The sequence below is a fragment of the Parasteatoda tepidariorum genome, chromosome 2 (genome assembly GCF_043381705.1).
Source record: "Parasteatoda tepidariorum isolate YZ-2023 chromosome 2, CAS_Ptep_4.0, whole genome shotgun sequence".
NCBI lineage: Eukaryota > Metazoa > Arthropoda > Arachnida > Araneae > Theridiidae > Parasteatoda > Parasteatoda tepidariorum.
In genome coordinates this window covers 69,993,071-70,016,404 of record NC_092205.1, presented here as the reverse complement: position 1 = coordinate 70,016,404, position 23,334 = coordinate 69,993,071, and the positions used below count along the sequence as shown (strand labels likewise).

Sequence of the window (23,334 nt, the reverse complement as noted above, 5' to 3'; positions counted from 1 at the left end):
AGTAATTAAAAATAATTTTGAACCGTTATGAAAATAAAAAGCATTAAAACAGTTATTGAAAATAGTTTTTTGTGTGGAATTGTCTTTAAAGATACCAATTTTCTAATTATTGGAAGAGAGTTTTTGATCCCTGTAAATAATATTAGAGAAAAATTATATTTTGTGCTGATTTATTTTATTAAGCATATTTGTAGTATGATCTTTGAACTAATGGTTTGCATCCTGTACGCTGGAATACGATAACTACATTAAAAGTTATTCATGGCGTAATTTTTTCCTTTTTTTTTACATTAATGTTTTTTTTTTCCTTTCGAAATGACTTTGTGCTTTCTTAGAAATTTTTTATATTCAGCTAGATAGGGGTGCACGTAGCAAAACCTTTTCCGGGAGAGAGTTGTAGAAAAAAAAAAAAAAAAAAANGGGGGGGGGGGGGGTTTGCTATTGATTAAGTTTCTTCTTTTTTTTAAAGATGATCAGTGAGACTTCTATGTACTAAATAAAGAAAAGTATTTAAATTAGCAATTTTCTACTGGTTGTTTAGTTGGAATTATTTGATTATCTAACCTTCATATTTTTTTAATTAAAATTCACTGTTTGTCTTTCTTTCTTTTCTTCTTATTTTTTAGTTATAGTAATTTTCTATCCTATTCATTTTATTATTAACCGACTGCTTAACAAGGAATAAAAATAATATGTATTTACTATAAGGGAGGAAAATCTAATTAAGGCGAAAACATAGTTGTTTCATGATTGGTTGGATGTTGGATTATCTTAGTTCTGATTAATCTTCTTTGTATTCATGAGTGTTGTACTTGTCTGAATATACATCTCGTGTATACAAGTTGTATAACAGAAAAATTAACCTCTCTTGTGCGGAAAGCTTTTTATTTTGCTAGTTAGAAGAGGTACATTGAGATTAATTGAAGTAATGTTTCAACTAAAATATTTAATATATTATGGATTAAATCAATTACTTTGATCGAAAATTAATCTAATAAGTGATTAAATAAGTAAGATTGTCATATTCATTACTAAATATAATAATTGGAAAAAAATTGTTTTATTATGTTTGTAATTTTGATGTATTTTTGCAGAACACTGGTGAAAAACGGCCTCCTCATTATTTTTTTAATTTTTTAAAGAGTTTAAAATTAAGCAAATAGTTTAAGCAATTTTGCAGATATGTTGATATTCTTCAGAACGTACATCATCCACTGAAATGCATCTATCTAAAAATTCCTTGGAAAAAAACTATCAATGTTCAACTATCAATACGAATATATATTACAACTATCAATGTTCAAGTCCGTACCCTTGTAATTTTTAACTCAATCCAGAATACAAGGGAATTTCTGCATCAAGCATTGGGAGGGAGACTCTAACCCATAATCCGTCTACTACTGAGGATTTTTTTTTACGTCAGCCCGTGCGAGCCGGGGGCAGAATTCGTATCAACCAGCCATCGCTGGGATCCGAACCCGGGTTACCTCATTGGGAGGTTTACGTTTTATCGAGGAATTTTATTTTATAACCAATGCTGAACACCCGAGCGAATTCTGAATTTACAATTTACAACTGTCAATGTTCAACTCCATTGCTTTTTAATTTTGAACCCAAACCAGAAGACAAAGAGAACTTGATCAAACATTGGGAGAAACTAGTCTTCGTGGTAGACTTCATGATAGAACTAACCTGCATATGCTTCACGTGAGAATCACGGCTAAAATTCTGAAAATTTATATTAAGAGGTCATTACGGGAACTTCCTGTTTGTAAAGAAAGGCCTTTACGGAGAGACCTGTATTTTGTGTAAAAAATAATTTATTTTATTTTCTAAAATCCACTAGTCATTTTTCATTCGGAGAAGAATATCTGTGTCCGAATGATTGAGCATTTTATCATATTACGTACTAAGAATCATTTACAAGATTCTTTAGGTTTAGACATACCTTCCGAAATTCGAAAGGCTTAAGTAAACTCGCTACTGGTTCTTGTATTTCATTTGTTCCCATTGGCAACACTAAGATGAACGTATGAATTGATAGAAGAAGACGGAGATTCGATATTGGGGAGATTCGAGAAGCTGTTTCAGCTTTCACGTGGGCTCGCGTGTCATGGAAAGTTGAATTGGAAAGAAGGGAGGAAAAGAAAGGATTATTATTTCAAGATGAAATTGATATTTTTGTTTTCTACTTATAGGCTTACGATATTTTTATCTTTTTTCCAGATACATAAGTAAATAATAATCATGCCCGGGGGCCTTTATTTTTATGATAAAATTTGAACATAAATCGGAATTATCTAATTCAAATATTGTTTGGTATTTCTATCTTTTTTTTTAATGAGGAGTAATACTTTAATCTATGCATTATCATGTTTATTTTATCTTTTTGCCTCTTATTGATTTACATTGATATTTTTCCTTTTATCTAAAGTGTAATATATTTTATCTGAGATATTTTTTTAAAAATCAATTTCTGGTTAAAATCTTCATGAAGGGTTATTATCGGATTTTTCTGGTAAGGTTGTATATGCTTCTTCCTAAGTCTTTTTTTTTAAATTTTTTTTATCAACTTTGTATACATAGTCTACTTCAACTCTTTCTTGAAATTGATGGTAAAATGCTTTGTGAAGAGTTATTATCGGTATCGGTTTTCCCTGTAAGGTTGTAAATGCTTCTTCCTAAGTCTTTTTTTTTTTAATCAACTTTGTATACATAGTCTACTTCAACTCTTTTTTGAAATTGATGGTAAAATGCTTTGTGAAGGGTTATTATCGGGTTTTTCCTGGTAAGGTTGTAAATGCTTCTTCCTAAGTCTTTTTTTTTTTTTAATCAACTTTGTATACATAGTCTACTTTAACTCTTTTTTGAAATTGACGGTAAAATGCTTTTATTTATTTATTTATATTTATTAATTTTTCAGGAAGTGGTTGTTTAAGTATTTTAATTTGTTCGTTTGAGTTTAAAATAAACTTTCAAGAATTTTTTAGAAGACAAAATTTTTATTAACAAAGACCATTGGTGTATTTGCGACTACTTTCGCATTCTTAAATATTTAAATATTGTGAATCGCCTAATCTATAGGAATTAATTGTTAAGCAAACTTTTTAAGCTACTTAGGGAAAAGAAAAGAAAAAAAAAACCAATTAATTCTTGACGCAATGCCGCTTTGAGCTTTTTTCTTCCTTTTCTTTTATTTTTTTAAAAAGTTATTTATTACTATGGGATAGCTGTTGTGCATCCGCGATTTTACCACAATTCACGAGTTAGTTGTAAATATTAGTTCTGTGCCTTTTTAACCATGCTACATTAATTATTATTATGACTATTATTTTAACTTTGAATGTTTGACAAACAGGTTGATTGCTTCTTTGTAGATCAAAACTTGTTTTTTTTTTTTTTATTTATTTTTTTAAATCGTTTGATAATTTTTTTTAACGGTAAACTATTATAACTAATATTTTTATTACTGTTTAGAGTAATTGTTTAAATTTGTTAAAATATTACATTTTCTGCCAAAAAAAAAAAAAAAAAAAAAAAAAAAAAAAAAAAAAATACTGACAAGTCTTTTGGATTGTGACATTTGTTCATTTCAATGCATAATATAATATCATTTTCACATAATTTTATTAATTATTGAAATTATTGTGAGTATCCATTTAAAAAAAAGTTTTACACAATTTTATTCAAATTTTGTAGAAATTTTATTAACTTATTATTTTTAGTATTATATTAAGCAAAAAATAATGTATTAATTAAAAATACAATTAGTCAGTACAAGTTGCATTCATTGAAATAATAAGAAATGTACTCTTAATGTACATCAATAAATAAAAAGTGATCTAAATCATAAAGTACTTAAAAATGCTAAAATTATAAATGATTTTTAGCTGCCTGACGTTCAATGACACTTAAAGATATTTTGCTTTTAAAATTTGAACTTATTTATTGAACTTATTTGAACTTATTAAAATTTTAACATCGGAATTATACTTTCATTGAAATATAACATCCAAGAAAAGTTTGAATTTTTTTTAAAATTCATATTCACAAATTTATCAATAACTGATTTTGAAAATTCAAAAAAATTTCAATGATCAATAACTGTTTATCTTAGATCTAAGTAAGTGCATATTTGAAAAATTGTTTGGAAGTAACCTTTGTCGGAACCTTTAACGCAGAAAAAGACACCGGTGTTTTTGATATTTATCATAACCATAAATTATTAAACTGCTATAATATTTTTCACTTATTTTGACAGAAATTAATGCAAAATAATAAATAAGTATGCAACACCTATTTGATAAAAATTCTGCGTCTAAGAGCGTAGTAAGCACTATTATGTAATAGTGTTTTTTACTTTTTATTATTCTATGTTTTTATATAGTATTATATTCTGTTAAATATTATATTCTTATTCATTAGTTCTTAGTTATTTTGATGTTGTCTTTTGAATTATTGAGTAGCAAAACTACTGCATTATGAATAATTATAGGTGTTATTAAATTATTTGAACTAAGTTAACGAAAAACATGCTTTATATATATCCCATTCATGATCCCTTTTTTTTCTAATTTTTTATTTGAGTCTAATATCATATTTCTTTATTCGAAAAAAAAAAAGAAAAACATTCCATAGTATGAAAGAATGCAATCTATCGTACCACTTTACGAACGAAGGTCACACTTAATCCAAGCATTCATTAAAAAAAAAAAAACCGCCCCATGTTTCTTTCATGACGCAGTCTTCTTCTCCCGCCCCGGTTGTATTTACTTAGTAGACCGTCTGACTCCCTCTGGGCGAGTAAAATGTAAGCTTAATTACGTTAATAATAAGTCCCCGTCTGACGGTCTGTTTGTCTATGTGTCTGTTGTGGATAATTGGATAAACTACTATGAGTAGTCAATGGCTTAACTACGTGTGGGCTGTGAATGTTGGGTAGTAACTTGATTCCATTGTGAATTGAAAATGGATTAGTGCTTATGGTGTTTGTTTGATGTAAGTAATGTTTAAATTTTCATTACAGTATTCTGTTGATTGTAATCCTTTTAATATATATTTTTGTGTTGCATCCATCCATTAAAGTAAAAGATTTATGCATGTTGTATGTTTTCTCTCCAATTCCAAAGTATTTTTTCAAATGTTAAATTAAATCATTACTAATTGGGAATTATGGGATTAAAAATCTAGTTAATGGTTGCACTAAATCTAGAATGAAAATTGTATTTACCATTTAAATTGAGGTGAGATAAAAATTGTCCCGTTTATTTTTGACAGTAATATAAACGTTAAATTACGTAATCATTACTAATTGGGAATTATGTGATTAAAAATCTAGTTAGTGGTGGCAAATTGTATTAACCATTTAAAGAGCGGGGAGATAAAAATTGTCCCATTTATTTTTGACAATAATATAATCCACTTATGCTTTAAAAGTCTTTATTTCTTTAAATACGAGGATTTTAAGCAACCACTTTAAATTTTGAAAAAAGAAAACGATGATCGCTTCATTTTGGACGAAAGTACACTGACCACAGTTTTCATGGTTGTTCTCGTCTTAGACAATGGTCCAAATTTTTCTATCGTCTTAAAAGGTTTTAAAGCAAAAAGGGACTGTTTACGTAAAACTTCTTTCAGTTACATCTAACAAATAATATGGTAATTTGCTTCGATAATTATGCGTCAATTTTGATTGCAATATTCCTTTTCAATGACTGGTGATGCGTTTGCCTTTTTTATCTGTATACATCTGGAAGATTTCCCTATTGTAGTCTGCGGCACAGGAATAATCACTAAGTCTTCGCAAATTTCAGACCTCGGCTCTCATCTGAAAAAAAAAAAAAATAAATTAAAGGAAAAATACTATAGAAGGGGACAACTCAAAAGGTAAAACTGGTAGCGAACTCTGGACTGCGATTTTACGATCCAGCGGCTTTTAACGACTCTCTCTCTCTTCTGTTTGGCATTTCAGGTCACAAATTTTTAAAAAAAAAAAAAAAAAATTAAAGATTGCATTATAATTGAGATCAACTGCAGCCTAGAGAAAAATCTAAAAAAGAGCGAATCGTTAAGGTTACTGGATTGTAAATTAGTCTTCTGGTAAGCTTCTGCAGGATATTTTTTTAAAAACATTACAAGTTTAAAATCCATTTAGCGCGAATTTAGTTGGCACGACGGATCACTACTCAGAAATATTTTTTTTTCTTTAATAGACGTGAAGACTTGTGTGGTAAAAATTTTTCAACTCATACTTGTAGTTCGGAGATAGATTTTTTTTTTTTTGTCACTTGTATACTGGAGAGACGTTTTGGCTTCTTAGGAAAGCGAACAAATATTGTGTTGTCTCTATCTAGATATTATAGTACTACTTGAATAGAATTAAATCTCTTGTTGGTTATAATTATTTATAGTAAGGACGTGAAATTTTTATACGATGTGTGTTACCACTTTTTACCCCGAGATCTTATTGTATATCATTGATATTACTTTCATACTATGAATCCTCAGCAGCCATGTCGTATGATTATGCGGCATGTAAAAGATCCCTGGAGTGCCTTATTGGTTCTTGGCATTTCCGGCAAAATTAAATTCCTAGTGCACTTTAGCATCCAAATAGAGTCTCGGTGCTGCCATCTAGTGTGGCAGAAAGTAGACGTCCAAATTAACATGACCAACGGTATCTCACCCATTGTGGTGGTCCTGAAAGAGTGGATACCACCTCTGGAGAACGCACTAGGTCTGCTCATCGGCAAGACCGATTGTGCAGCTCATTGGAAATAAAAAATTAAAAAAAACTTTCATACTATGATGAAAAGACAAGTGTTTACCCTAAGCGTTTTTTTTTTTTTTAAGTGTGACGCGTTACCATCTTGCCTGCCTTTTCAGAAAGTTTAAGAGCACTCTCCTCGTCCTATTTGTTATTCTTTTTTTATTTTTTTATTTCGCGAAAAAGATAGTATATTCATAATTTTTTTTAAAAATTTTATTCAAGTATTTATAGTTTTAAATTCCACTCAACTTTAAAATTCTCACTTCAATCCCTCTAGATCCCTAACTCGGGCTGAGCCCGCTCTATCTCTATCAACCACTACAATGATAATCTTAAACATAATTTCTTGCTATTATTTAAGTATTGAAAAAAAAAAAAGAATAAAACTTAACTCCCTTTAAAGCAGCTTTCATCGTTAATTAAGTCTTAGATCTCCGCCGAATCGTTATCAAGTAATGGAGATAATAAACTCAAGTTTATTTGAAGAATCAAAAATGTGTCTTTAAAACTTTTTTTTCTTTCAATTCCTTTTCATTATTATTATTATTTAGATAAAGTATTGGATAATTTATTTGGGAGGTGAACGATTTTTATAAATGATGCTTGTTAATTAGCTTGACACTTAGAGCTTCTGATTGCGAATTATGGGTCGTTTAACTGACACTAATTGGTGTCTTATTTATTTCTTGTAGGAGTGCTTCTCTTTTTTTTTTCGGTTTAAAATGTACTATAGTCATCAATGGCAGTATTTGAAATTTATCTTTGTCATTTATTATTACTTTTTGTTAATTTTCAAAATGAGGTTACGAAATTTATTTAGCGTATCTATTTCAGTGTTCACTGGGAGTTTTAAGATGCTGCTACTAAACATTTTAGATGTGAATGTGTTATTTTTTAATTAAAAATTTTCATTTTGGATCCTTTCGTGCTTACGTTTTACAGGAAACCTAAAATATTGCATCAAATACAGATTGCTTTTTTTTCTTCAAAAAAGTAACAATTAAGAGATTTAGTCGCCAAGTTCGGATATAAAAAATTTAATGATTACTAAATGAATTAATCTTTATTATAGAGCATATGCTTATTAATAAACGTAATAATGTCTTTTTAATCTTATCTTAAAGGATATCGAGTTGAGATGTGCACACGTTGAGTCTTAAAAGACGCACATCATCCCTAAAAAAAAAGTAAACCCATCATTTTTTTTTCTCATCTTACACTTATTTTGATGAAATCGAAACGGTCCTGCCTCATTCTCATAAGTGTGGAAAGTCTTTAAATAAGAAAATATTCAGTATCATAATATAAAAATTGAAAAAAAAAATACAAAGTTTTCTATTTTTAAATTGCATGTTTATTAAACTAAGAAACTGAAAATCAGCTGATCTATAATGATTCTATAAAAATGTACCCCAGATGAGATTTGACTAAATTTAATTCAAAGGATTACCATAAAATGACAATTTCTGTAAGTCAACACAAATCTGTAATCACAAAAATGACAGCTGTTTTGCATTCTAATGTTGCTTATGAGACCGGCAAAAAGTTCTCGAATTATTATCTTTATTCCTTTTCGCTGAATGACATTGGATTTCATGGCACAAAGTCACCCTATTTTAATTTAGAATTTAATAATAAATAGAATTTCAAAGGCAAGTTTTAATTAGCTTAAATCTAACTTTTCTTAAATTCCTACTATTAGTTCTGACTCTCCCTATATCTTGTTCAAATTTTCAATCGTTAATAAAATACTTTTTATTCATCCACACTCAAGTTCAAATAAATTTTTTTAAACTTGTAGTGGATGACACTTGATGTTAGTACAGTTTTTCAAATATTAATTCATTAATTAAATAGGGATGAGCGAAAAAGGAAATGGAATTTTCTGATTGGTTAAGCATTAGTCATTGTTTAAAATTTTACTCTAAGCGATTCAGTTTTTCACGTACTTTAAAAATAGCATCAATGATTATTTCTAACTTATAGCTCTATTTGAAGAAAAAAATAGTATATAGCCCGCATTTAAATATTTAATTATTTTATATTCGCTGTGTCAAATAAATTCGATAAAGAACATTACGTAGTAGCACGTGTGGTCCACGTCACCAAATTTATACTTTTATAGTTTGATACCACGCGCCTTTTTTACCTTTTCAATTCCTACTATTACACGTTCTCCCTATATAGGGTAAACTAACTAGTGAATGAACACTTAAGCTTCGCTTGGCTTTTAAAAAATCATATTAATTTCAAAATTAAATGACAGTGTCAACATATTTGTTACTAATTGCAAATTAGGTAAAAAAATTGTAGAGAACTTACATGATATTGTTTTAAAGTTTTGGAGGTTCAAATAACAAGTAGTAAGAAGACCAAGTGAAGGAACAGCTCTTACCACTGAATGAACACCCAGTAAAGAAATACTTAATTTTGGTTATTTTTTTATACTCTTTATGAATTTATAAGCCATACAAATATTTAAAAACAAGCCTATTCTTGAAATTATAACATATAAATACTTGGAAAAGGTTAACTTTTTTTTGTAATCATGAATTGAAAATTAAAGTGTCAACATATTAACACATTCTGTTCATTCACTGGGAAATCTATGCCCAGTAAAGGAAAACGCTTGTTCCCTCACTGGTTAGAAATTGTTTTTCGTATTTTTAACATACTTTTGATGCGGAACATCCCTAAAGGTACAAGAAAATTAAAGTTTATCTTTTATTTTCATTAACTTAGAAAAAAAATAAATAAAGGAACACTTGTTCCTTCACTGGTTTTTCATCGTTTCGTGATCCAGTGAATAAACACCCCCTTATCTCAGTACTTGATTATGCTATGGTGCTTTGAAAAAAATAAAACGTAACTTCAAAAACTATATTTTGAATTTTCTTTTTCGCAGTGAGAAAAATAAAACTATTACACGCAATTAATTCCCCTTCAAACATATAAATGCAAAAACTCACCTTATAATTTTTTCAAAGAAGCAAGGTGTTGCAGAGATAATAACAAATTCAAAAATGTTTCCAGAGAAGTCTATTTGACCAGGTAATCCAAAACATTGCTAGATGACTTCCTATTGTTTGGCAGTAAGCTATTGTTACCAATCTATCTAAAGAAAAACTTTCAAATTCTTATTTTTAATCAATATATATGAAATGTTCCTTCACTGGGTAGTGTTCCTTCACTGGTTGGTTTACCCTCTATTTATATATCTTGTTCAAATTTTCAATCGTTAATAAAGTTCTTTTTATTCATCCATTAAGTTCAAATTCATTTTTTTAAGCTTGTAGTGGACGACACTTGACGTTAATACAGTTTTTTTTAAATATTAATTCATTAATTAAATTTTCATTATTAATTTTAGTTTTATATGGGAGAAATTTTTTTTTTAATTATTTAATAAAAAGTAACTAAACTAAAAATTTTCTTAGTTGACCTCCAAGTAGGAATTGATTTAATTTTTTTTAATATTACTTGTTTTTGTTTGTTTACCTTAAATTTCACCTGCTTATTTCTTGTTTTTTTTTTTATGTCGATTTATATTTCGGTTTTGTTTTGTTTCTTCTTTATTCGCACTCTGTTTTTCAACAGTCAAGAGTGTTTTTATCATTCAAAGGTCAACTTTTTCATATTTTACTCTTAATGTTTCTCTGACTTTAATTTATAATGAAACGAGCATTCTGTATAAATAATTAACAAGCAAGAATGAAACTTAATGTTCAAAAATACACTGTAATGAGAGAGATTGCGTGTGCTCATATGAACCAGTGAGCTTTAGTTTTTCTCTGAGGTGCAGACTCCAAGTTCACATTTATTTGACGGATCAAATATTCGCGTGTTTTGGGGAGAAAAAAAATCATTTTTGGGCAAGTTTATCGATTTCATAATTCCATTTTTGTATAATAGTCCACAGGTACGTATTACTCGAAATAAGCACCAAATATGGCGGCTTTATTCGAATGTAACATTGCTAATCCTTTTCTTGTCGAATCATTCAATAATAGCTTCAGTTTTATTTCAGAAAGATCAAGAAAAAAAAAGTTTAAATGTAGGGTAAAAATAAATAAATAAAATTAGGACTTACATAAGATTATTATTAAAATGCACGATGCATGAAGTAATTTTCAAGTTGTAATTTATTTTGAAATTTATTTTAAAATAAGTTTAGAAGAAGGGATTATAAAGTTATTTTATGATATCATGTTGATTAGATAGGTATTAAGCATATATTTTATTTTCACTGTTTTCACTATTTTCATTCTCTAATTTCATTATCATTTTATTCACTGTTTTTCTGTAATATCCATTCGCTTGTGTTCTAAAATAGAACTTTTTATGAGTTGGAACTAATTGCTGAATTCGTTTAAAGGGAAATCCATTGCAATTGTTATTCGTTTTCTTCTATTTAATGCACCCCTATTGGGAGCGAATAGAAGAAAGTGTAAAAAGAAAGTGAGAAAGAAGAAGAAAGTGAAAAAAACCACGTTTGCTTTGCAATAAAGCTGGGAGTTGTATGTTTATGGTGGAATAAAATGTTTAAGTCCTCCATATATCATCTGCTGTTACTAAAGTAATGATGGAAGAATGCTGAAGAACCTTTAACTAATTCTCTATATTAAACTAAACCTGCTAACTAGGATAATTTTAATTAAGATATCAGGTAACTAATAACTTCTCGTTATGACCTAAAGTGTCTAGTTTAGTCCTCGGTGTAAATATATTGTGCACTAGCATTCTATGTTTAAAAGTCAAAACATTATATAAAATTTACATTTGGTTGAAAAGAAAAGTGTCCTCTTTTACTCAGCGGTAGAAGCTAAAAGTGATAGTCTCTCAGACGTGACTTAGAGGTGGAAAAAAAAATACAGAGACACATAGAGGGAGAAGGAGGGATCCCGGATCCGGAATGAGAAATACCGAACCCAGCACGTGCTCGGAATACTGCTCTGAAAAGTCCTGACTTCATCTCCCGCATTCCTGATGCAACTTTTTCCCGGGCTTTACCGGATGAGAAACTAAACGATTCGATTTCGCGTCGGGTCCTGGAAATGAAACTGTTTCGCATAGTTTGGGCCGCGGTAAGGAAATGATGATAGATGATCTGATCATTTTGTACCTTTTCCCCCCTATCCTTTTTATTTGTTTTTTTCCCCCTCTTCCATCTAAATTTTTCTTCATCATTTGGTTGTCGGTTAGTTTTGTCTTGTTGCGATCGAAATAACACCCTAATTATCTTGTGATGAGGGAAGCATTTCTAAAGACCGTTAATTGATTTTTATCGAAAATATGTGCTGCGCTATGTAATTCGTAAACTTCCTTTGTAAGTAAAAGCTTTTAAGTTTTCGTACTAAATGTATTGTACGCATTTACATAATTTTTTTAGATTGATGTTTTTTAGGAATAATTTAGGTACGTTATGCTGCATTGTAGTATCAATGCAGCCGAAAATGAATTTAGTAAAATGCATAGGAATAATAATAATTGTAGTTTGTATTTTAGATTATAACCGGCGTTGTCAGTCGACCAACTTTTTTGGATCTATCAATGTGGTGTTGTAGAGGGATGGACAGTTTTTTTCGATGATTGAAATATTTAATTATAAAATTTATTTACATATATGATGAAACATTAAATGTTTATGAAAAAATATGTCATTAGAAAAATATGGGCCGTCTGTCCTCTTATCATAATCAAGAATATGGGCCGTCTGCCCCGTTGATATACACAAGAATATGGGCCGTCTGCCCTGTTATCATAAACATCAGCCCCGGCTGGGCTATGAAGTTAATTCGTCCAGCAACAAATGAAGACTTTCTCTCGATTAAAAAAAAGGAATGGTGGTGGGGCGTGGAAGTTGTGGCGCTGGAATGATGGCGTCAGAAGAAGGGATGAGAGTCAGTTCTTTTCCTCATCCTCCACATCAATGTTCACCTCTGTAGCCTTGTAATTTTGAACTCAGTACAGAAGACAAAAAAAAAACAAAAAAAAACAACAAACTCCTGGATCAAGAATTGGGACAAACTAGCCTTTGTGGAGCACTTTTTGATGGAACTAATCCGCATTTTCGTTACGTGGAGAGTAAAATCACAAAAACCTACCACGGTTAGACTAACGGCAAGTAGATTCTAACCCATGATCCGTCTACGACTGAGGATATTTCACGCCAGCACTGTCGTTGGTACAAGCCGACCACAGAATTCAGAATTCTAATCCACTGTGGGGATACTTTATCTTAACACTGTGATCAGTGCCAGTGCGAATCGGGTGCAGAATTCGTATCGACCAGCCATTGCTGGGATTCGTACCTGGGTCATCCCTGGATGACGAACGCTTTATCTCCTGAGCAACCGCTGCTATGTGGTTTGTATTATTAAATATTTTATCACGTTTTATACCAAGTTCACTGTCTACGTTCACGTAAACTCAGGGCCTCATCGACTTTACAGTCACCCTAGTCACCAAAGCGACTCTTTTAACCTATGACCTCTCATTCATCATGCTGATGACTAGTACCACCTTTTGTAATTTTAATTAAAATGAGCCGCGCAGAAGCCAATGCAAAAAATCTCTGACTTAGATTGCTTTATTTTTAAACAGCCCGCATAAATATATGCCTTTATGTAAGTTGTTTCTGTAAGTTGTAAGCAAATGAGTCTTAAGTCATTGCCTTTGGCTCAATTCTTATAATTTAACCCCAATAGAAAGAGCATTGAAACGGCTAAATATGTACAATGGACCGTAATAGTGATGCTTTGATGCATAATATGGATGATATCATGAATATATATATTTTTAAGTGTGTTTGATTAATATTTGAATGTTATTTTGTGGGCTTCATCGAAATTTAATCATGCACCACCCACCTCGCCAGATGCGATAAAATCGTAAATTTGTCGAATAAAAGTGTGTTTTGGCGAAAGTATTGGCGAATGATTTTTTCCACTTGAAAGAAAAATATATTAACCCGATCCTCAAAATTACGTCAAAATAAAGTTTTCTAAACAAATCAGTATTTTTTATTCGATTACAGTAATTTGCGGTAGGTGCACCGCGTAACCAATTAGACTTGGATCCAAATAATATAAGCCTAAAACAAACTACCGTAAAATAGTTTTCTATGGGAAAAAAGTTAATAAAAAAAAATGGTTAAGATTTGAATTTGGGTAATTTACTGTCGCTAATAAACGGTATTTCTGATAATATCTATTTCCCTTACTTTTGTACCATATTATGGTATAACCGCAAGAATTTATTTTAAAGCTGTTCAATTATAAAGGGATTTAAATGTGCCTTTTTAAACCTATTAATCTTTTAATTTTTGGTATATATTGTGTTCAACAAATTAATTTCGAAATATTAATTGTAGTTTTCAAATTCCATAATTTTTCTCTCTCTCTTTTTCTGAATTCCACAATTTTTCTCGTTTTCTAATTCCGCAATTTTATACCCATTAATAAAAAGAAAAGAATGTCTTTGAAGGCAGTGTTGTAGATAGGGGTAAAAAAAAAACTTTTATATACAGAAGTTATTTAGCTAACACTTCCAGACTGAAGTAGCATAATTTTATTCAAATTAAATTCTGCTTGTGCTTATTACATGTAAGCTTTTGTTTGTTTTTAATTCCCCCCTCTTTTTTAATATGTCGTTGTCCCCTTGCTCTGAAAGATAATTCAAAAGAACGAAATAAGTTTGTCTCCCGGTTTTGTTTTCTTTCCCTTGTTCGTTAATAAAGGGCGCAAAAGAAACAAGAATCTGGACAGAATTACAGAGCGGTCCGCTCAACGAGCTTGTCAGCGTTCCTTTTTCTCTCTCTCTCTCCTTTTCTTTTATCGCTTTTATTTCTTTATTTACTTTTATTCCGGATCCGGGGAAAACTTCTTTCTTTAAATAGTATCTGAGTACCCTTTGTTTCTCTTAGAAAGGGCAGGCGAAGAAAAAGAAAAAAAAAAGATGATATTGGATATCACCTTGCAATAACTTGTCCAGAACTCCTTACGAAGATTTAAGAATCTTCGACCCGAGAGTGAAATGGAGTTTTGGAACGTTTTTGTTTATTTTTGCTCTTTTATTGTTTATTCTTCGTTTAAAAATGCATTTGGAATGTTTGTGGGGATTAATTTTTATAGCTTTCAACATAATACGATATTTTAGAATAAATAAAAAAAAGTGTTTTTTTTTTTTTTTTAAATATTCATTTTAAATTGAAAGAAAATAGCTCCGTAATGTACTTGTAGCGTACCATTATTTTTGTTTGTAGTTTATTTTGGTAATTTTGAAAAGCGTTTTTTTGTTGCATATTTACTTGTTTTAAATGAGAAGGTTATTTAATCTTCGATATTCACGAAAAAATGTAAATATCAAATTAGTTGTTGCGCTGGTTTATTTTTGTTTGGGTAATTTTAAAATAACGGTTTTTTATTACACGTATAGTTATTTTAAATGAAAAGGTTGTTTAATCTAGATATACGTGAAAAAAGTATGTAAATATCAAATGAGTTGAAACAAGGTAATATCTTTGTGATGAGAAAAGGAGAGTACATTTTAAAAATTTGTGATTATTGCATTTTTTTTAAAATCAATATAATTTTGCACTGATTTTTAAATATTTTGCTGCTGACGAATAAGAATTTCTGATGGTAAAATAAAGGAAGCAAAATGGGGTTGAGGAATGTTTTATAGCCCATTATATTAATATTTTTTAAATGGTTTTGTAGCAGATATTTTGTTGAATTTTGAAATGCTCTTAAGAAGTATTTTATACTTAAATTACGGAGTTTATTTTTCGGTTGTATGAAAAATAAGATGTTAAAATAGAATATTGTCGATAAAAGAGTGAATGTTAAGTGAAAAGTTTTGAGATTTTTAGAGATTATTTGGATTTTTTTTCTTCCTAAAAGGATTATTTTAATATTTCTTGAGTATGTCGCTGAATTCTGAAATGTCTTTTTAAATTGTAGTTGAAATATTTCGAATAAAATGAATACTGTCTTTGAATAAAATGCTTGTTGTTGCTTCACGTAATTCATTTTACTCCTAATGGTTGTAAAAATTGTATTTTGACTTTCTATAATAGTTTTGAAGGGAGGAAAGTTATTATGAAATCCAAAAGCTCTTTTTTTTTTGTTATTTGTGCAATTTCGTATAACTTAGGCTACAATAAGTTTTTACTGATAAACTATTTGCTCGTTGCAGAGTCTTTCATTCTTTTTTATAATTTTTACATAGTCCACTTTTATGTAGGACGAAAAGAATTTTGCGATGCCACTGTTTGAGAAGATGAACCATCACATAAAAATTAAAAAATAAATATATAAATAAATAAATGTTTTAGCCTTTTATTAATAAGTTGTAGCTATTTTTGTTGTTATTTTTCCAAATTATTCATTCCATGACAACTGGACAGGTGGTTTTCTTTTCACCATTTCCAATTCACCTAAATTCTTTAAAGTTTTTGACTCTTAAATTAAAATCTGCAGTAGGTCCTCTCATAACAAATTTCCACCCCACAACCAACGATAGGACTTCCAGAATATACCGAGAAGAAGAAGGTAACCCTCCTTAGAAATTATGTAAACCAGTCCCCTAAGGCTGAGTGTGGTTCCTGTATATAAAAGAAAAAACAACATTTAGGGGTACAACAGTGAAATGTCTGGAAACGGGTATTCACCATCCCCTCCTCCCAACCATAACTGGGATTAGGCCGGGATAGCCTGGTCGGTAGGGCGCTGGGCGCATGTTCAAGAGTTCGTGGGTTCGATCCCTGCGTACAAAATGGTGACTGATGCTCGTTAAATCTTTCGAGTCGCAAAATCCTCCATGTTCCCATAACAAATCAATACCTCTGAGGTACTGATTCAGGAGTTGCCTTGTCTTCTGGATTGGGTTCAAAATTACATGGCTACGGAGTTGAACATTAGTAGTCGTAAACCCAAAAATTGGGTCGGCTGTTCAACGACGGATATAAAATAAAATAAAATAACTGGGTTGGGGAGATGATGTTCTCTTTAAATTTATTACTGATTAAAGTTCTCTTTATTTTTATTACTGGGTTAGTTCATCATTTTTACACTATTGATTATCGTTACTGTACTGTTAATAATATTCCTTTGAGAAGTAATTCATATCATCCATGTTGATTAAATCTGCTAACACATTTTGACATAGAAAGAAAGAATAAAATGGCGGTGCGAATGTATGGCAGCGTACCCAATCATGCATATAGAGTTGTCCAACAATCAGTTCTCAGGTGACGTGCCTCCTGTCAGACACTTTGCTTCTTATGCACATGATCTAAGTACATATGATGCTCTGTTAAATCTGAGGAAGTTGCTTACCCTGTAAGTTTTTTTTTTTTGGTATAGCATACCGAGTAGTTCCCCACGTAAGTTACGTATTTTAGAGCTGGACATCTCCTTTCTATATTCTTTGTTTCAGGACTCGTTGAACGTGCATCTAGCTGCGTATGCTCGCCTGTTGTTTTGTCGGTTGTCAAGATCGAACTAACCCCCCCCCCATCTCTCCAAGTGTGAGCGACGCCTTAAGAGACCTTATACAACGAGAGACATTTTTCATCGCGAATTCTTCATCATCTCCATAAGTAGTTTAAAATTTCAATTATAGAAAAAGAGAGTTCATGCAAATCTAGAGTAAGATATGAGGTTTCTATTGTTGAAAAAAAATTGAAAATATCAAAATTCGAACAAATTATTGGAGGAGAATTTCCCTATTGCATAATCCTAAGTTGTATTCTTATACTTTATTTTCGTTTTGATATTTTAAAAATATATTTTCAGTATTTGAAACTTCATGGCTTGCTCTATGTTAGCCTGAGCTCACTTTTTCTATACTTTAAATTTTAAATTACAGATGGAGGTGAAAGAGAATTTGTGATGAAAAGTTTCTCCCTTGGTATAGCGTCCCCTTAAGTGACTGCGCCACAGGACCGCAGAACTTGTAGATCAAGAGCAATAATAGACTTTTTTTTAGCCCCCAGCAAAAATATTAAATAATTAACGGATTCTTAATTGAATATAACCCGTATTATTTTTCCACGGAACCATTGGATTGCGCGGAATAACTTTTAGGAACCTCTGTAGAATATGATAAATAAATATTTCAATGACTTAGAATAAGAATATATATACCACCTTGTCTCTTCGGCGAAAATATTTTTTGGGGAAAAATTACTGTTTGATTTTTACTGTCTAGACGTCTGTTATTTTTATATTCTTAGTTTCGTGATCAGTTTTTGTTAATACACTTTAAAGTTAACTTCATTAGTCTTATTATATACTAATATGTGTTATATGATAGTATATATTAATGTTTATTACTATATACTATCCTATGTATTGTTTGTTAAATTTTTCTAATTCAATTTATCATTTTCTCCCAAATGATTTAAAAGTAAATATTCCTTTTAAATTTTCCATTAAAAATTTTCAAAAAGTACTTTTACCAAACAATTGTTCTTTTCCATAAAAAAATGTAACTGAAATGATTGCGATTTTCTGGTATTTCCCCAGTGACTTGGCTATATCAGTATTAGAAAAGATAAATGTTGTTTTCTGTAATAGATGCGCATGGTAGACGATAGAAACAGGTAGAAAACAGAAAGAAAAAAAAAGAAAAAATTCCTTTCCTAATATTTTCTCAGATATGCATAGACTAAGCTTATCTTGTTTCTTTGCTCAGCTTTCTTGTGCCATCGGTCTGGAAATTAATTATTGATGTCAGATGAATTACTGAATTGGATGCTAGCTATTTGTTGTTGCTAAAAAATAGCTAGTAATATTTTCAGTATTTGATAATGCATCTGCTAATTTTTTTAATAAAAATTAAATTAAAGGTCTGATTTGAATAGTCAGCTTATTTCACCTTTTGTATGTAGAAAAGATAAAAGTTGTTTTCATTATATGGAGCCTTAAAGTCTTCCTATTTTGTCTCATAATGTTCTTTACTATCTTGTTTGATTTGTGGTATCTTCTGTTCAACTGTAAAAATAAGCTGGATGTTTTCTGATTTTAAAATGCGATAGGGATGACTTGTATTACCAAAGCTAACTCCACTTTTCAAACCAGGAGTGTGGAGTCGGAGTCGGGGATTTTGAGCTGGCGGCTGAGCTCTCCTGAACCGTGTTTTACCTGGAGCTGGGGGCAAAAGCTGAAGCTTTTAATTTTTCCATGCTTCAGAGCTTCTCATTCTTCAGCAATTTCATTATATTCTACAGACATTCAAGAGGTTTGCAGCTTTGTTTTTCCTATATTGTCTGATTTGTGGTATCCTCTGTTCAACTGCAAAAATAAGCTGGAGGTGTTCTGGTTTTAAAGTAAGATAGGGATAACTTGTAATTACCATGAAAGCAAAGCTAACTCCACTTTTCAAACCAAGACTGTGGAGTCGGAGTCGTAAATTTTGAGCTGGAGGCCTCAGCGCTCCTGAACCGTGTTTTACCTGGAGCTGGCGGCAAAAGCTTAAGCTCTTATTTTCCCCATGCTTCCGAGCTTCTCATTCTCCAGCAATTTCATTATATCCTACAGACATTCAAGAGGCCTGCAGCTTCGTTTTCCCTATATTGTCTGATTTGTGGTATGATCTGTTCAACAGGAAAAATATGCTGGAGGTGTTCTGGTTTTAAAATAAGATAGGGATGACTTTTCTAAACATGAAAGTTAAGCTAATTCCACTGTTTTAATCAGGGCTGTGGTGTCGGAGTTTGGGACCTTGAGCTGGAGACTAGAGCGCTCAGGAGCTGGGGCGAGAGCTGTAGTTCTAAATTTTCTCATGCTCCAGAGCAATTTCATTGGATCCTACAGGTATTCAAGAGGCTTGCAGCTTTGTTTTTCCTATATTGTCTGATTTGTTGTATCCTCTGTTCAACTGGAGGCTGGAGGTGTTCTGGTTTTAAAGTAAGATAGGGATGACTTGTATTACCATGAAAGTTAAGCTTAACTCCATTGTTTTAATCAGGACAGAGGAGTCGGAGTTTGGGACCTTGAGCTGGAGACTAGAGCGCTCAGGAGCTGGGGCGAGAGCTGTAGTTCTAAATTTTCTCATGTTCCAGAGCAATTTCATTGGATCCTACAGGTATTCAAGAGGCTTGCAGCTTTGTTTTTCTTATATTGTCTGATTTGTGGTATCCTCTGTTCAACTGGAGGCTGGAGGTGTTCTGGTTTTAAAGTAAGATAGGGATGACTTGTATTACCATGAAAGTTAAGCTTAACTCCATTGTTTTAATCAGGACAGTGGAGTTGGAGTTTGGAACCTTGAGCTGGAGACTAGAGCGCTCAGGAGCTGGGGCGAGAGCTGTAGTTCTAAATTTTCTCATGCTCCAGAGCAATTTCATTGGATCCTACAGGTATTCAAGAGGCCAGCCACATTATAACGGCAAGTTGCTGTAGAGCGACTATTAAAATACATTTAATAACCGTTTGAGATCAAATATGAAGGAGAATTTATCTGATTCAATTCTTTTCCTAAGAATGGACAAATAACTCAACCGTGAATTTCAATTTGATATTTCCAATATGAGCTGATGATTTTATTATTTTTTAATGTTCCTTTTATAACGCAAATTTCAAATTAAAATATGAAACTCAAAAGTACTCATAAGTATATAGTAAAATTGCCCGAACCTTAGTGGAACCGGACCTGAAGCTTTAGCTTATTATCTTCGAGCGGAGCTGGAGTTGGCGCATCGAACATTTTTTGGCTGGTCTGAGTTATAGGAAATATTGCAGGAGTCGGAAAAATTTGCAATAGTTTTTCAGTTTATGAATATTCACTAAAGAGTCTTTGTGTGTGAGTTATAGTTATCGAATATGTAATTCTTTTCTTATGATGATTTTACACAATTTCAATATTTTGTGTAACTATATTTTTTGTTAAATTTTTTTCAGCTATTGTGTTGTAATATGAAGTGTAATTTTAATTAAAATACCCATAACTCTATTCGTACATAAAAATTTGCCTGTTTTTAGATTTTTGATAAGTAATTTTGTTTTTATGCAATTTAACGTTACGTTTTGTTTTTATCATTTTAACGTTAAAAGAATTTTTTTAGCTCTGTCCTAATCGGTTTTCCTCAGTTTAAACTGTGATGAAATTAGATTTTTTTAAAGAATCTAAATAACAAAGGAACGTGTAGTTTTAAATTACTTACTGAAAACTACAAATCGCATCATTTTATTGTTTTATTTAAAGGTTTGAGGAAAAATTTATCGAAGTCCTAAAACTTATCAAGTCCTAATCTAATAAAGCAACCCTTTGATTATTATTATTTTATTATTATTTTTTTAACCTTTTTGAAAGGTATTGGGTTTCCATCACAAAATTGTTAAGCACAGAAAAAAAAATCGAGCAAATTAAAAATTTAACTTAAAATCGGAAATGGCGAAGGTGGTGGCTTCCTAAGGTCTTTATTTATTTAGTTTATTTCATTATGATTATTTTGATTAATCTCGGTAATAATATCACTTTTAATTCTCAGTTCAAAACGTAGTGACGTTTAACAGTTATCCTGGCATTTTGCTGTGCAAGCATTTCCAATCAAAAGTTATTTTTAAAAAAAAAATCGTAATTTTTAATGCATTCTGATATAAATTTTAACTATTATTAAGGAGGAAAGAAAATAATTTCTTTTGTGACATTTGAGATATATATTTAAATAATTTTTTTTTTAATTTCCCAATTTTATCGACTTGTGAAATATAAATTTTAATTTTATAAATTCACTGAGAATAACTGCTCAATAAAATCACTATCGTATGATATATTATCTTAGTACAGCAATAAAAATGCACAAATTAAAGTTTCGGCTGCATCTTTCCTAAACTAGTAAAGTAATTTTCGATCTTTTACTTCTTGTTCCTTAATTTTTTTTTCTCCCTCCCAACGCACCTCACTTAGCCGGGGCTTCAAAATCCGGAAAATGTTAAACGTATCTCAAAACTTAGTGGAAGGCACATTCAAGCGAAATGAAGCGAACATGATAGAAAATTACTTTTCCCGGATATTTGAGGCGTTTCCTCAAAGATGGTGAAGGTTCGGGTCTCTTGTTTCGCAATCTTGCGAGCGAAACTCGGTTACGAGGAAGGATGGGTCATTTTGTGTCGTCTGGCCATCGATCGTGCCTGCTCCCGATTAAAGGCATCTCTGCTTCTTTTCTCCCGTTTTCGGGGTTATTGGCTTCCCTCTGGCTGCAAGATGATCCTTTTCTTCCTCTTTTTTTTCCTTCTCCCGAATCCCGCCTCTTGCTCTCCTTTTCCAGTAGTGCTCGATAAAAATTTGGTTTAACATGTCTTCATTTAGAGAATCTGAATTCGTTATCTTTATGTAATAGGAATCGATAAAAATTATTTAACATCCAGTTTTGTGTAAGTGAGAACATTAATTTTAATTTCGGTTTCTGTTTTTTTCCCTCTACTGTTTGATCGAGGATAAAGAAACATTAATTGATGTCAATTCGTACGGAGAAGATTAAGGTGCTGCTTATAGTTTTGAATTTTATGATTTCAATTATTATTATGTACATTTTTTAATTCCCCAATTCCTACAGAGAAGATGAAAGTGCTTATAGTTTTGATTTTTATGATTTCAATTATTATTATGTACATTTTTTAATTCCGCAATTCCTACAGAGAAGGTGAAAGTGCTTATAGTTTTGATTTTTTTGATTTCAATTATGTACATTTTTTAATTCCCCAATTCCTACAGAGAAGATGAAAGTGCTTATAGTTTTGATTTTTATGATCTCAATTATTATTATGCAAATTTTTTTATTCCCTCTCTTCTACAAATTTAATTTTTTCCTTTCTGTTACGATTTTATGTGTATAAATCCCTCCCCCCTTGTTTTTGAGGTTATTCGTTTGTGGATGCAAATTGATCACCCCCTTTTTTTTTTTTTTAAAGAATTTTACCCCTTACTCTCATTTTCTTCTAGTGCTCGATAAAAATTCGGTTTATCATATCTTCATTTGGGGTATCTGGATTTTATTTTTATGTTATAGAAATTGATAAAAAAAAATTTAGCATCGAGTTTATATTTTTTTGTATAAGTGAGAACATGAATTTTAATTTTGGGATCTTGTTTCTTTTACTGTGCTATTAAGAATAAAGAAAATATTAATCTGCGACAATTTGTAATAAAAAACAGGAAAATTGATATTAATGGGTTTGTATGAAGGAAATATTAATTGTGGTCTATTTGTAACAAGAACTTGAAAATGCATATTTATGGATTTTGATTTGTATTTTTAAATAATTATGTTTATTTCCATAACTTTTTTGTGATTACTTGTTTTATTAGATATTATTACCTAATATTTGTTTTCTTTCTTAGGTATTAATAATGTTTCAAAAATTTTGGTCATATTACCTTTAGAATTTTAGTGTAAATTTTTAACTAAATTATTTTTCTAAATTTACGATAATTGATTTTAATAACTATGCTATACGATATGCGGTCGACTGTCTCAATATTACAGGGCTGCTAACTTTACAAAAGTTTCTAGAAAAGTTTTTCTAGTGGTTAGCTAAGCTTATCTTTGTTTTTAAAAT

The 23,334-nt window shown here is 30.7% G+C and overlaps 1 protein-coding gene across 6 annotated transcripts in view; it reads left to right on the top strand.

Moving 5' to 3' along the window:
• LOC107442807 (dystrophin) overlaps nucleotides 1–23,334 on the top strand; it is a 176,261-nt gene that overhangs the window by 90,188 nt on the left and 62,739 nt on the right. The gene's annotated exons all lie outside the window — the stretch shown is intronic.